Genomic DNA, 12,175 nt, shown 5'->3' with positions numbered 1-12,175 from the left:
ATATGAAAAGCACCACACTGATAAACACATACTTATACAAACATATTAATAAGTGGTTGGAGATTGCTAATTAGACATTGTGAAGATCAGTTTGCAAGTCTCGTAAAGATGATATTCCTTCCTGGTATTTTCCCTTTCTTCCCATCATTGCTAGCATGGCTCCCTCATTCAAAGACTAAAATTAAATCCTGGCATGCCCCCCGCTTTCTGATTGTGTATTGTTCTGTGAAATTATTGTCACCATAGCTGGGATACTTGCTCTCTTTTAACTTGACAATGTTGGTTTCAAGGCACTAAGACTCAGACCCAGACATTTCTATGAAGTAGCCAGACCTTTTACTTGGTCATAAGCCACTGTACTGCTTGCTTTATCTTCCTATTATACTACCATAATCAGAAAAAAGTACTTTATGCTGTAATTCTTTCTTTTAATTTGTTTTATTAAACAGCTTTATTGAGGTGTGATTCACATACATAAAACATGCACAGCTCAGTGGTTTTTAGTATATTCTCAGAGTGGTATAACTTTTGTAAAAATGAAATTTTAGAATATTTTTATCACCCAAAATAAAACCCCAGGCCCACTAGTAGTCAATCCCCATTTCCCTTCCTTGCCCGCATTGCACACACCACCTGTTACATCCAGTTCTTGGCATCCACTAATATATTTTCTGTCTATATATTTGCCTATTATGGACATTTCATATAAATTGAATCATATAGTATATTATATTTTGAACTGATGTCCTTCACTGAGCATAATGTGTTTAAGGTCACTCATATTGCAGCCCTTGTTAGGATTTCATCTTACTTACTACCCAATAATATCCCACTAAATAAATATACCAGATTTTGCTTATCCATTTGTCAGTTGATAGGCAGTGAGTCCACTTCTATGCTTCTATGAATAATGCTGTTATGAATGTTAGTGATTTGTTTTTTAAGCAAATAAGGACTTCACATATCTTTAGGATGAAATGTAGTTTTGCAACTTGGAGCAAGGTTCCCACTGAATTAGGCTATTACCTTCCCACAGAAACTAGGAGATTGGGATATTATCTTTCTTGGTTATATTTTAAAGAAATGGTTCCCAGATCCTTAAGAAAACCTTTAAAATGATTTATGTCTTGTTCCAGAACAGATTTCCTTTCCCTTAATCCAGACTTATTTCTCCTCCATTTTTCTATCTAAGCAAATAGCAGTATTGGCATACCCACTTAATTTCTCGAGAGTTAAAAACACTTCTGTATGAGATTTTGTGCTGACATAGTTTTCAATTTCCTTGGGTATGTAAATAGGAGTGAAATTGTTGAGGCATAAGGTAACTCTATATTTAACATTTTTGAGGAACTGCCAGACTGTTTTTCAAGGCTATACCTTAAAATCCTACCAGCCATGCATGAGGGTTCCAATTTCTCCCTATTCTTTCCAACATTTGCTAATAACTGTCTTTCTAATTATAATAGTCATAGTGGGTGTGAAATGGTACCTTGCTGTTTAATTTACATTTCCTTAATGACTGATGATATCGAGCAACTTTTCATGGGTTTATTGGTCACATATATGTCTTCTTTGGTGAGGTATCCAGATTTTTTGTTCACTTTTTAATTGGGTTATTTGTTTTATATTGTTGAGTCTTTTTTTTAAATTTTCCAATAAACTTTTAAAAAATTGGTTTATTTATTTTTTTAATTTCTTTTCAGTGTTCCAGAATTCATTTTTTTTTTTTTTTTAAAGATTTTATTTATTTATTTGACAGACAGAGATCACAAGTAGACAGAGAGGCAGGCGGAGAGAGAGGGAAGCAGGCTCCCTGCCGAGCAGAGAGCCCGATGCGGGACTCGATCCCAGGACCCTGAGATCATGACCTGAGCCGAAGGCAGCGGCTTAACCCACTGAGCCACCCAGGCGCCCAGCCAGAATTCATTTTTTATGCACCACAGCCAGTGCTCCATGCAATACCTGCCCTCTATAATACCCATCACCATGCTCACCCAACCTCCCACACCCCTCCCCTCCAAAACCCTCAGTTTGTTTCTCAGAGTCCATAGTCTCTCATAGTTCATCTCCCCCTCCAATTTCCCCCAACTCACTTTTCCTCTCCATCTCCCCATGTCCTGCGTGTTATTTCTTATGCTCTACAGATAAGCGAAACCATATAATTGACTCTCTCTCTGCTTGACTTATTTCACTCAGCATAATCTCCTCCAGTCCTGTCCATGTTGATACAAAAGTTGGGTATTCTATGGAGTATTGGGTATACTATGGAGTATTATGCCTCCATAATACCAATGGAATTGGCATACTATGGAGTATTATATACTAATATATAGTAATATATATAATATAATATATATATCTATATATATAGTATATACACTATATATAATATATATACTATATATAGTATATATTATATATATACTATACTATGGAGTATACTATGGAGTATTATATACTAATATATAGTAATATATATATTATATACTATATAGTATAGATATATAGACTATATATAGTATATAGTATATACTATATATATAGTCTATATATCTATAGTATAGTATACTATACTATAGTATATACTATAGTATATATATAGTATATATACATATATACACATATATATGTACATATACATGTACATATACATATACATATGTACATGTACATATACATGTACATATACATATACACATATATACTATATATACTATATATACTATATATATATACTATATAGTATATAATATATATATTATACTATGGAGTAATTATACTATGGAGTAATACCAATTCCATTGGTATTACGGAGGCATAATACTCCATAGTAAAGAAAAACAAAACTGGGGGCATCACATTGCCTGATTTCAAGTTTTACTACAAAGCTGTGATCACCAAGACAGCATGGCACAAAAACAAACACACAGACCAGTGGAACAGAGTAGAAAGCCCAGATATGGACCTTCAACTTTATGGTCAAATAATCTTTGACAAACCAGGAAAAAATATCCAGTGGAAAAAAGACAGTCTCTTTAATAAATGATGGTGGGAAAATTAGACAGCTACGTGTAGAAGAATGAACCTCAACCATTCTCTTACATCATACACAAAGATAAACTTGAAATGGATAAAAGATTGGCCACAGCAACTTCATTCAAGATATGTCTCTAAAGGCAAAGGAAACCAAAGCAAAAATGAACTTTTGGGACTTCATCAAGATCAAAAGCTTCTGCACAACAAAGGAAACAGTCAACAAAACAGAGGCAACCCAAGGAATGGGAGAAGATATTCACAAATGACAGTACAAAGGGCTGATATCCAAGATCTATAAAGAACTCCTCAAACTCAACACACACAAAAGAAATAATCATGTTAAAAAAAATGGGCAGAAGACATGAACATACATTTCTCTAAAGAAGACATATTGTTGAGTCTTAAGAATTATTTGTATATTTTGGGACAAGTCCTTTATCAGGCATATGTTTTACAAACATTTTCTGCCATTCTAGGCTTATCTTTTGATTTTCCTGCATTTTTGAAAAGTTTTGCTAGTTATAGAATTATTGGTTGCCACTCTGTTTCCTTCAACATTTTGAAGCTCTTATCTGTTTTCTAACCTCCTTGGTTTCTGATGAGAAATCATCAAGTTGACTCTGCTGTGGATAGGTATGGTTCTCTGAGTTCAGTGGAGTTTCTTGAGCATCTTCTGGTTATTATTTTTTCCAATATTTTTGGCTTTATTTCTCTGCTTTTCTCTGGGACTTCCATTCACTGTATGCTGGTAATTTTCATGATATGTCACAGGTGTGTGAATTTCTACACATTTTTCTCCATTCAGGCTTCATTTTGTTTCTCTTACTGGATAATCTTTACTGGCCTATCTTCAAGTCTGCTGATACTTTCTTCTGTTTCCTCGAATCTGTTGTTTGTAGCTGGCTAGTGACTTTTTTTATTTCAGTCATTGTACTTTTTTTTTTTTTTAGATTTTATTTATTTATTTGACAGAGACAGAGAGATCACAAGTAGGCAGAGAGACAGGCAGAGAGAGAGGGGGAGGCAGGCTCCCTGCTGAGCAGAAAGCCCGATGCGGGACTCGATCCCAGGACCCTGAGATCATGACCTGAGCTGAAGGCAGAGGCTTAACCCACTGAGCCACCCAGGCGCCCCAGTCATTGTACTTTTTAACTCTAGAATTGCAATTAGTTTCTTTTTAATAATTTCTATCTTTGTACAGATATTCTCTATTTAATGACACCTAGTTGTCAGACTTTCCTTGCCTTTAATTCTTTGGACATTGGTTTACTTTAGTTCTTTGAATGTATGTAGAATAGCAGACTTAAATTCTGTCTAGTACATCCAACATCTGGGAGTATTCAAGGATTATTTCTATTGACAATTTTTATTCCTGGGTATGTGATATACTTTGCCTTTTTTGGGTAGGTTTTGTAATTTTTCATTGGAAATGAGACATTTTAGATAATGCATTGTAACAACTCCAGTATCAGAACCCTCTCTCCACTCCAGAGGTGGTGGTGGTTCTTGGATTTTTGTTTTTGTTTTCTTCTTGTTGTTTATTTCCTTAGTGACTCTTCCAGGTTAATTTGTAAATCTGTATTCTCCACAGTGTGTAGACACTGAGTTCCCTGCTATATTTTGTTATTGTTGTTGATTTTATGTTCTTGTTTTCAAGCCTGGTCTCCTAGGGGTCACATTTGGTTCATTATAATTTAGTGGTCAGCCAATGATCAGTCAGAATGTTTCCTTAAATGCCATTCCTGTATTTTTTCTACCTCTGCCAGGGAGATCTGTGTGTGAAAGCATGACTTTAAACTTTAAACAATTTACAAAACAGACTTAGCTTTAATTTTCTGTTTGCACTATTCATCCAAGCAAGAGGTGAGTGACCAGGGTGCTCTTCTTTCCTAGGTCTTTCCTGGGCATGCATACAGCACTTCACATGTGCGCAAAATTCTTATAGATCCCTAAGAATTTCCTGGAGCTTTTCAAATTTCTCTGTATCTAGGTCTTGCTTTAATTTTTTTTTTTTTGTGGGGGGGGGGGTAGTGAGGCTGGTCTTCTCTTTTGATGAAAGAAAATTGATATCATGAACAGGCAGATGTAACATTGTCAGAAGATTTCCATTATTTTCTAATGATGTCCTGGTGATACTCTTTCTTAAATTTAGTTTTTTTAGCTGTGTTGAGCTCTGAGTCGAATCAAATGACCAACAACATTTTGGGAATGAAATTTTTCAAATACTGCTAGTTTTGACATAATATTGATGGTGCTCTTGGAATAAAGCTCTTACCTCTCCATTCATTGTGAGCCTGCAAATCTTTCAGACCTACCCTGCTACTGAGGTAGCAGGGAGGCAGAGAAAAAGGGAATAGTCCTAAGCTGATATGTACGGGCTCTGTTGCCTTTCTGAGATTCAGATGTTTCTCTTTGATAGAAAATTTTCAGTTTTTTATATGACTTTGGTTAATTTATGGTATTCTAAAATGGTTGATTTTAGTTGTTTTACCAGTATTTTTACTGCTTTTGTGGAAAAGTGGTCACTGTGATCCTTACTCCACCACTCCAAAGTTGATCTCCCTATGCCATAATTCTAGTAAAAATAATAAGAGCAACAAACAATGGCTTCTATTTATTGCATGCCAGCAGGCTCAATAGGACTTTTACCTATATTTTCCATTTAATCTTAATCCTGTTGTAGACTGATCTGAGCACTGTAATGTTAAATAACATATCCAGTGCCACACAGCTCATCCTTAATGAAGCTACAGAACAAACCCAGAGCCTTCTTTCAACTCCATTCTACCTGACTTCTCCTTTTACAAAACTTCTATTTTTATTTCTAATTCAGAAGGCCTCCCATTGTATCCTCCCTGCCACAAATAAATCAATACTAATGCGTTGATAAATGTATATGTAACACCTTCAATAAAACATATTTACATTTAAATTCATCATAGTTTTCCAAAGATACATGCAATTAACTTGAAATAACAACAGTTGGGATTTCAGAGAGAAGGTAAAATCGGAGGAAATTTTCAGTATCTTACTCAGGCTACTAAATTCTCTTCTGTGCTTCCTCTTCCTACACATAATCATCATCAATATCATTGCAGTTATGGTCATGATCACCATCATCATCACAGTGATCATAAACTTCCCCAATACCACCACCACCACCACCATCATCATATTGTTGTCACGTATAACTGCAATTATGTGCCAAGCAATGTTCTAAGGTCAAGGGGCCCTTACTTGCAGGAACGCTTTCAAAGTTCTGGGCAGGGCATAGAAATTTTTGTTTTGGGGTAATTTTGAATCATTTAGAGAAGACCTCTCATTCCCATTTGTTTTCTCTCTCTTGGTATTTTTCTTGTATATCTGATATAATGAACTTCAATAATTTTGTATAAGTAAATTTATCAATCATTTCTGTATTTATCTTTGTATTGATGTTTAATGCTTCCTTAAAATATGTTCAGATAAGTATTTCTAAAATTTAATTATAGTTATTTTATAGTTTTATTATTAATTTTATTTATTAGTTATTCTCAACTTATTTTGAATAGGTTCCTTCTACTGGAATGTCAGTTTTCTGTATGTGTACATGTATGTGTACATGCGTATGTGTGTGATTTGTGTGTACATATGATATTAACTAACACTACTTGATGACAATATTTTAAAGACAAACATGCCCTGTGACTATGAAAATAAAGTTTTCATATCAACAAAGTTAATTCCTAATCTTGTCCATCAAACTGTCCAGTTCACTTCATGTTATAGTGATTTTACCGAAGTTTGTATTAAGAGTCATGGCAGTAGCAGATATGCTTGCTCTCCAGTTTCAGTCCCTGGCTGCCATGATGGAAAAAGACTCTCTTCAGGCCCTCTGTGTGTATCCTGTAAAACAAAGTATTTCCTTCCTTCCTTCCTTCCTTCCTTCCTTCCTTCCTTCCTTCCTTTTTTTTTTCTTTAAGATTTATTTATTTTTACTTGAGAGAGAGAGAGAGAAAGTGCAGAAGGGAGGGACAGAGGGAGAGAGAAAATCTCAAGCAGACTCAGCACTGAGCACAGGGCCTGAGGTGGGGCTGGATCTCATGACCCTAAGATCATGACCTGAGCTGAATTCAAGAATCAGACACTTAACTGACTGAACCACCGAGGTGTCCCAAATAAAGCATTTTCTAATTTTTGAAGCTAGAAAACAATATTAAGAAAAAGCTAAGACAAATATTTAATCTTTACCGGCTTTTTCTATTAACTGTTGCTTTGTTGTTTCATTAAAACAAAGATTTTTTTTTTTTTTTTTTTTTTTAGCCATAAGTTCTTTCACATACAGGTGAGATCTAACCTAATACTTAAATTGTCAGTTCATGTATAATATTTACTACAGTATCTTACAGAAATCAAAATCCTTGCCATAACCATATATTCCTTGGGAAACCAAATCTGATCAATCTTTCTCACTTGACCTGTTTGATCTGCTAATTGTGAAAACATGAAAATTATTTCTTTTTCCTCACTTCACAGTGAAATACATAAAAGTGGGCTTTGATTAAACAATCTGACTTTGATTAAACAATCAGCTTATTATATTGAATAGTTAACATATAAAATAATCAATGATTCATGTACCAGACATTAATTACTTCAGTGGCTGGTCAAGTTTGTCATGAAGTATATAGTTCCTTCTAACACAGCTTTGACAAACAACAATATTTCACAATTAGATAGCATTTTACTCATAAAAAATTCACTTTGCAAGCTGTAATTTTCAAAACCATGTGCATTTTTCTCCTTTTTCATAGTTTCAAATTTTCTTTCAAAACAATTTGGTTCCCATAGAAGGACAAATGGAAGGTTGTAGAAAGAGTGACTGTGTGAGAAAGCATTGAGCCAGGTAGAAACACAGGGAGTCCTACCATACCTTTAATAATCAGATGTTGTTGGTGCTATTTAAGCCCATCTAGAGAGTAGCAAATGAAGGAAAACATTCTAGTTATTTTTGTATAATAAGTACAACAATGATATACAGCCTGATAATGGATGCACAGGAAAAACAAATCTCACTTAACAAATACTGATACAAAACTTCAAATAAATTACTAGTAAATAGTCTCAATCAGCATATTATTTTAAATACATATGATCTAATGAGATTAATAGGATGGAAAGAGTGGAAATTCATGAATATAATCCATCTGGTGTTCATCTCCATAGAAGGCAAAAATATTTGATAAACTGTAGCATGTATTTAATAAAAATATGCAATAAAGGAGGACTTAAATGATATATCATATATATGTATAACTGTACATACATATATGTATATACATAGTCTGCATATATTACTGGAAACCAAAAACTTAATTAAAAGGAAAATACTAGAAACTTTCTTTTTCCTTTAAAACAATGTCCATTATCTTCACTATTATTTGTCATTGTATTGGATACATTAGCCAAAATGTTTCTAGCAAAATAAATAAATAAAATAATAAAGTCACACAAATTAGAAAGAAAATATTGTTTTGTGCCAAGACACAGAATAATAGACAAACTAACACAAATGATTTTTTTAGCTATCATAAAATAGCTAGTTATAACAATAAAATTGTGAAATTCTATAAGAGGCAGTCCATAAGTTATTACGAGACAAAAGTAAACCAAATAAATGAGACATGCCATGTTCTTGCATAGGGAGACACAACAATGTAAGGGTGTTGAATCTACCCAAGTTAAATATGTACTTTTGATGTGATCTCAATTAAGATCATTTGCTTCTTTTTTTTTTCCTGTTTCCACACAAGTTGATTATTTGTCAGTTTTACTTGAAAGAATAATAAGTGTGAATTATCAGGAGAAATGCAATGAGGGGAACTAGTTTTTCTTTTTTTAAGACTATTTAATATGATAAAGACTACACTAAATACAATTTCGGAATTGGTACATAAGAGCCCAAGGGAACAAGATATGTGAGATTCTCTTTGAATTAGTATAAGATGAAGGCAGCAACTTAGATTAGTGCGTAGGAGGGAGTTTATGATCTGTGGAATCCATTTGAGAAAAATATAAATTGGGTGCATTCTTATACCATACACTGGGATAAATCAAAAAGGATCAGAGATCTAATTGTGGGAAAACAAAAACAAAAACAAAACAAACAGAAAAAATGCAAGTACTATAATAGAAATAGGAATGAATTCCTTCACAACTTTGGATGTTAAAAAAGTTTCCTAACAATGACTCAAAATCCAAAAGCAATTAAAAAACATATTTATAAAATTGGCAATATAAGAAATGATTTAACAATTAACAGCAAGAAGTATTCTTAAAGGAAAGTAAAAACAACAAATGATAAATTGAGAAAAATATGGTTAATATAAGAGAATCAAAGGACTAATTATACTGATAAAGAATTACATGTAAAAATTAGAAAAAGTAAGACCAAAAATCTGATAGTAAAATCTGTGAATAAACAGTTAACAATAAAAATGGACCATAAGTTGATAAAGACACCAAACCTCATTCCAAAAAAGAGAAAGAACTAGAAGGTGCTGGGAGCCAACAAATTGTACTGAAAATTGATAAATAAAGGGCAATATGCATTTTTGTGGGTACCCTTTAAGGACTGAATTTATGCTAAATAAATGCTGATTACGAAAAGTTATTTTTTCAGATCAACCACAGCTAATGAATGAAGGAAAGAGTGGTGTGATTACATTATGCCCCTTTGCAGCATCTGAGGGCTCTGGGAGTCTGTCTTAACATCACTAAAGAAGGACAAGCAGACATTATGTTCCTTCTGCCATACTGTAATCAAATTACACAGGACTGCCTATAAAGTGTTCTAATACTAAGGCGTTAGAGCTAACTACCAGTTTGTAAGAAATGTGGGGAATACATGACACGATGAAAATACAATAAGCCAAATCTAGGATGTGTGAAACTTGGCAGGCAAGATGGTCTAGTTTCTGTCTAAATAAATAGAGGGAACTTGTATTCATTAAAAGAGACTTGAGAGAAATATCAATGAAATGTACTGTGTAGACCTTGATACTGATTGATACTGATTTGCAAATGACTGTAAAAAAAAAATCTGCAAAAACTGGCCTTAGATTGAGTGTTCTATGATATTAAGGAATCACTATTAACTTTGTGTGATAATGACACTTGTGCATATCTGGTAAAGGCACCTAAGGCATTCTTTAACAGATACGAGAGGAGGCATTCTAGGCTGAAAGAGCAAAATGTTGATGTTGGGTAACTATAACTTGGGTTTCATGGCACTCTTTCCCTTATTAAAAAAAAAAAAAAAGAAAAGAAAAGAAAAAAGAAAAGACCGGGAAATGTTCATACGATCTGTAAACCAAATCTTATATTTAGCCAATAAAATAGCCATTGGGAGCCTAAAAGGTTTATCAAAATGAAAATATATGGGCATGTCAAAAACAGCAATACCAGCAGCCCTACAGCCTGGAATCAAACTCTGCCTTTTATATGCTCTAAGACTTTGATCCCATTAAGTGAGATACTTTCCAAGTCTCAGGCTCCTAATTTGTGAAATGTGAAGAAGGTGAATGGGAGTCTTAGCTCCTAATAGTGTCAAGGCACCAAGGACTGCACATAATTACATGTTATAGAGTGAATGTTCGTGTCTCTAACCAAATTATATGCTGAAGCTCTAATCCCCAATGTGTTGGAATATAGAGGTGGGACCTTTGGAAGGTAACTAGCTTATGAAGGTGGAGCTCTTGGGATTGGTGTCTTTAGAAGAGGCACAAGAAAGATGATCACTCTTTTTGCCACATGAAGACATGGCAGCGAGATCTGTAGATCAGGAAGTGGGCCATCAGAAGACACTGAATTTGACACTTTGATCTTGGACTTCATGTCTCTGGAACTGTAAGGAATGCATGTTTATTGTTTAAGCTACCCATTTTACAGAATTTTATAATAGCAGCCCAACTGACTAAGAGATTATATGAAGTACTCAGCAGTGTTCCAGGCCATGGTAATTACTGAATTAATGTCAATTGTACTTTTCATTGTGGTGCCAAATATAAAATAAAATTACATCCTTCATTCAAAATACTGCATTTGAAAAGTTCTTCCCTCTTTGTGTTGAGCTGTTCAGAAGGCTCTCCATTATGGGTTTCCACTCCAGGTGACTAAAGGAGGGAGGGCGAGTAGCTATGCCAACTGTCAATATGTTCAACCTTAGAGGTTGCTCTCTTGCATGCCCCTCTGGGTCGCATGCTTTCAGTTTGGGACACAATGGGTCAAGAGGCAACAGCCTTAGAGAAAAATTACACTCTGCACAGCCTTTTGTCTAGAGAAAAGTGGTGTTTGTTTTGAATGATGAGATTTAAGTGGTAGCTTCCTTATCTGTCGCATTTGACCTACTTTGAGAAATGTTCGGAGGTGAAAGAGAACACCATTGATTTAAAAGATGTAATAAGAAGCTGTTTTTAAATTTATTTTTGTTTCTAAGCAAGAAAAAATAAATTCTACTTTGACAATTGTGATCAATTTCTTGTCTATGGTTGTTAATGTAGCCAATTATAATAATAATTTTCCTGATGCTAGGAAAAATGTTATTTTCTCAATGCAAATATCACAAAAGTACTCCAGAGATGGGGGGACGCTTCAGGCATCAATGGCAAATTTACTACCGTCAGAGTAGGAAGGCACAGAGATTAAGAGATATTGTAAATTCTACCAGATAGTCTAGGGGCTACTGGACATTATGGGGTCTACCGGGTACTGTAGGGACTACAGAATATTTTGTAGTCCGCTGGATATTGTAGAGTCTACTAGGTATCATAGTATCTACTGCCAGGTCACAAAATTATGTCCACTGTTAAAAATCATTCCAGATTCTTCCTCACAATTTTTCATTCAGAAATTTCTCAACTCAATGTGGTCCAACATTCAGTGGCTGGTTATTATTAAATAAGGTCCCTTGTATTGAAGTTTTTAGGTTATTTTTTCATCTAAACATTGTTTACCTACTTCCTAGATAATAGACAAGCCACACAATCTCTTGGGGCTTTATCTCTTTAAATATGATAGGGTAGGGATGCCAGAGTGGCTCAGTTGGTTAAATGTCCACCTTTGCTCGGGTCATGATCCCAGGGTCCTGGGATTGAGTCGA

General features: G+C 34.4%; 1 protein-coding gene across 1 annotated transcript in view; it reads right to left on the bottom strand.

Moving 5' to 3' along the window:
* GABRG3 (gamma-aminobutyric acid type A receptor subunit gamma3) overlaps window positions 1-12,175 on the bottom strand; it is a gene marked incomplete at both ends in the record, with an annotated part of 605,484 nt that overhangs the window by 84,743 nt on the left and 508,566 nt on the right. The gene's annotated exons all lie outside the window — the stretch shown is intronic.

The sequence above is a fragment of the Martes martes genome (genome assembly GCF_963455335.1).
Source record: "Martes martes genome assembly, chromosome: 7".
Taxonomy (NCBI): Eukaryota; Metazoa; Chordata; class Mammalia; order Carnivora; family Mustelidae; genus Martes; species Martes martes.
Note: the sequence above shows the minus strand (reverse complement) of the source record. Positions and strands in the feature narration are given on the sequence as shown.